Below are 4,270 nucleotides of genomic sequence, written 5' to 3'. Positions count from 1 at the left end.
AGTTGGGCTACCAGGTCAAAGCATCTTGTCGGCCTTATGATATCAGCTACCTTCTAGGTGAAGGACGCCCACACCGCCTCCTAGTTTAATACAACTTCTTTCTAATCACTAGCTTTCATCGCATACCTAAATCTTGTCGAGTGCACTCTTAGCACCTAGTTTAGAATGCGATGAGGGTCTAAGAAAATCAACTAACTTCAGCAAGGACTTGTCGTGGTTAGTCAATATAGATTCTCAACTTGATGTTATTTCCCTACGTTCGATTAACTATTGTTGGTGCATAGCTTTAATGTAGTCCAAGAAAGTGTTGATTGGTAGTGCTCGCACGTCCTTTAAAACTATGTTGACGCACTTCATGATATTAATCATCATTTGATCATATCGCATGCCACCCTAGAACACACGAGCCCACCTCGACAACCCTATTTTGGTCAGATACATTTGAACTCTACGATATGGTGCCAACTTGTTCCAATAGTACTAAAGCACAGACTCACGACATACTTTGGGGGCTAGCATGAAACTCTCACACATGTTATCATTATTAAACTTCATTGCCAAGTTTAAGCTCAAATGATGGATACACAATGCGTGGAAATTATTAGGAAAGGCTAGCGCAATAGATTTGTCAATACTTTTATGGCGGTAAGATATGAACACTAGCTCATTGACAGGCTGATAGTTGTTCGTAATCTTCTTATATCCACTTCGCGATATTAGTTGTCATATGATCTTATTTCCTTATCTGAAGGTGAATTACTTTGAACAATTCCATAGTTTATGGCTGAACTTTAAGAGATGTTATAGTGTATTTTGTGAAATTTGAGGCAGATGGAAATGTTTGTAGTTGGTTTTCTATTGTAGTTGGATGTAGAACTATATTTGACGTTAATGCATGTGGGTTTCTTTCCATGAATCTCGACAATTTCATCAATTTGGACTCGTGCAAATGAGGAATCTTGGTACAGATCAATGAAATTATCCTCAGATTCGTTAAAGGAGTCCCAAGATTTTACCCGAGATACATGTAAAGCTCTTATCTTGTGGCATCTCGATGCAATGTTGCCAAATTCAATTGGCAAGTCATGTTATTCTCAATTGAGATTGTCTCGAGATTTCCGAGTTTTAGGAATGGTTGCTAATTGTGTTTTATGTTTCACATATTAAAATTTTTGTTAATAATTTTGCTTACAAACTTTTTTTTTCCTTGGGAGAGCATCAACAAGAACACCCTTAAAAACATTGGGATTAAAACTAATCTACATTATATTTGTGTTTTCTATTTAATGAAGTGTTTATTATGCCATAAATTCAACATAACCATCATAAACTTATATTCTCAAATTTTGCCATAAATTCAACTTAACCACCATAAACTTATTAATATATGATGGGGAATCATCAAAACTATGTGAGATCAAAGAAGATTTTGAAGAGATAGAAGAAGATCACCACAATGGTAGCAAAAAGAATTCAAATGAGTCATATCAAACACTAAACCAAATTTTCTATCACTCCAAAATTGTTGCAAAGGAGATTAATTAATAAGATCTTATGCACACAATTTCATATTTTTGGTAGCATGATAATTGGTTAGTAATTAAAGATAGTGGCAATCAATTAGTTAACTAATACAACATTGTAAAGAGCAATATTAAAATTAGAGATCCAAATGGAAAGAAACTACAAAACTCGGGACAATCTCGAATGGATATGAGCACGGTTTATCAAATTTTTAGGCTTTTTTTGTATTCTAGATGAACTGAGATTATCTAGTTTTTAGTTTTCTCGATACAATTTTGCCTGGGATGAATTGAGATCCATAAATATATTAAATAGATAAAAAATTTAGTTAAGATTTGGGGTAAGATTGTTATTTTCTAATAAAATAAAGATTGGAACAGCAAATTGAAGACCAAAATACTCACGATCCATTCAAGAAAAAGTTACAATATTTAAAGTCTTAAAAATAACTACCCACTAACGACGTGACTCTAAACTTGTTCCATGATTACAAATCATGAATATTAAAATAACTAATTTGTAAGAAACATGAACAAACTTGGACAGAATCAACTTGACAAGAAAAACACACGTGAGCATGTTTCAGTCCTAAAGCATTTTCTTAACGCTCCTCATTGCTTTAGGAGTTGCAAACACCAAGTTTTGACCCTAGAAACTCGAACTTGCAGGTAGGCAACAATTTAGTTAAAATGTCTGCAACTTGATCTTTTGTTTTGCAGTAGACAAGGGTCATCTCTCCACTTTCCTGCACTTTCCTTGGGAAGAATAACTTGATGTTAAAATGTTTAGTCTTTTTATAAAACATAAAGATTATGAGAAATAGCAATAGCAGCTTTATAAAACATAATGCATGAAATGAGACAAAATACTCGCAACATTCAACATATCAGGCCTTGTTGTTGTGAAATACATCAAGCAACCAATTAAACTCTTGAAATATCCGTTTTCAACTTTATCAGCACCATCTTCTTTGCACAACTTCTCTTTTTGATTTATTAGAGTGCTTACTGCCTTACACTCGTCTATCTTAAACTTCTTTAGTATTTCCTTTGCATATTTTTTCTGGCAGATGAAAACTTCACCTTGCCCTTGCTTGATCTCTATGCTAAGGAAGTAGGACATGAGCTCGAGATCTGTCATTTCAAACATCTTCATCATCTCCCATTTGAAATTTTGAATATGATATGCATTGTCTCCTTTAACCAGTAGATCATCAACATACAGTGAAACAATAAGAATGCCAGTACTATTGTGCTTGACATATAAGGTTGTTTCTGATAAACTTTTCAAAAATCCCAAACTCAGTAAATGTTCATCAATTTTGCTATACCAAGCTCTTGGAGCTTGTTTTAGATCATAAAGAGTCTTCTTGAGAAGATAAAACTTTATTTCCTTCATCTTGCTTCTCACATCCTTCAGGCTGCTCAACATAAATTTCTTTTTATAAGATATCATTTAAAAAAGCCGATTTGACGTCCAATTGAAACAATTTCTAGTCCTTTCATGCAGCTGTTGCAAATAGTAACCTAATTGTGTTCATTCTAGCAATAGGAGCAAAAGTGTCAGAGTAATCAACACCAAAGACTTGAACATACCCTCTAACCACAAGCCTGGCTTTATGCTTGTTAATCGAGCCATCAACATTAAGCTTGGTTCTAAACACCCATTTAACTCCAATTACCTTTCCGTCTTGAGGTTTATCAACAAGGATCTAAGTTTTGTTCTTCTTTATCATTGACAACTCCTTGTCCATTAAGCCAACTCACCTTTGATCTTTCTTTGCTTCTGCATAGTTGGCTGGTTCGCACACAACAACATTGCACCTTTCATAAATATTAGAAAGCAACCTTGTTCCTCTCACGGAAGCATCATCTACTATTTCACTCTGCCAGTCATCTTCCTCTTTAATGCTTGAATAAAAAAACTTGAATTTAAGCTTCTCCAAGGTTTGATCTTTCTTTTATACATCATCTAGGTTCCACTCTTCATCCTCCACGAAGTGAACATCCCTGCTCACGACAATCTTTCCAGTTTGTGGTTGGAAAATTTTATAGGCATTGCTAATAGTACTATAGCCTATAAAGATACCCGGTGAAGCTCTCCTATCAAGCTTGTCACGCTTGCTCTGTGGAACATGAGTGAAACTGTGAGACCCCCAATCATACATACGTATGTTAGGAAGGGTAAGAAGGGAAATTCACCAACAAGTAATGAGAGAGAATGAGTGGGAAGTAAGAGAATGTGCAGGTGGGTCCCACTGGGTAGGAATTTGAGGGTGAGTATAAATAGAATGATTGGGAAATAGGGATAGGTATCCTTTTTGTTAACCTTAGGGAAAAGAGAGGCGGCAGCAGTCGCAAAGGGGAGGGGGTATCCTTCTTGTAAAGGATGCTGGTATGTTCCTGTTATTTACTGTTCTCGTTTTCATTTCATATTGTAGCTGTATCTTTTGGCTATATACATAAATAAAGAATCACAGGGTGCTGTCTCTGTTTCGCCATTGTTGGGTGTTTTATTAGAAAGTGGGTTAGAATCCTGACATTTGGTATCAGAGCCTAACAACAACAAAAAAAAAAAAAAAAAAAAAAAAGGGTGTTGTTACGCGTCGCATGGCACAAAGACAAATGGAGGAACGAATGGAAGGAACCGAGAAGGAGCTGCTGAGCATGAAAGAAATGCTACTGGAAATGAAGAAATCTATGGAAAGACTGACAGAGGAACTAAGAGAGAATCATAGCTATAAGAA

The sequence above is a fragment of the Cucumis sativus genome, chromosome 5 (genome assembly GCF_000004075.3).
Source record: "Cucumis sativus cultivar 9930 chromosome 5, Cucumber_9930_V3, whole genome shotgun sequence".
In the NCBI taxonomy this organism is placed as follows: Eukaryota; Viridiplantae; Streptophyta; class Magnoliopsida; order Cucurbitales; family Cucurbitaceae; genus Cucumis; species Cucumis sativus.
The sequence above is the reverse complement of the archived record's forward strand: the minus strand, read 5'-3'. Positions refer to the sequence as shown.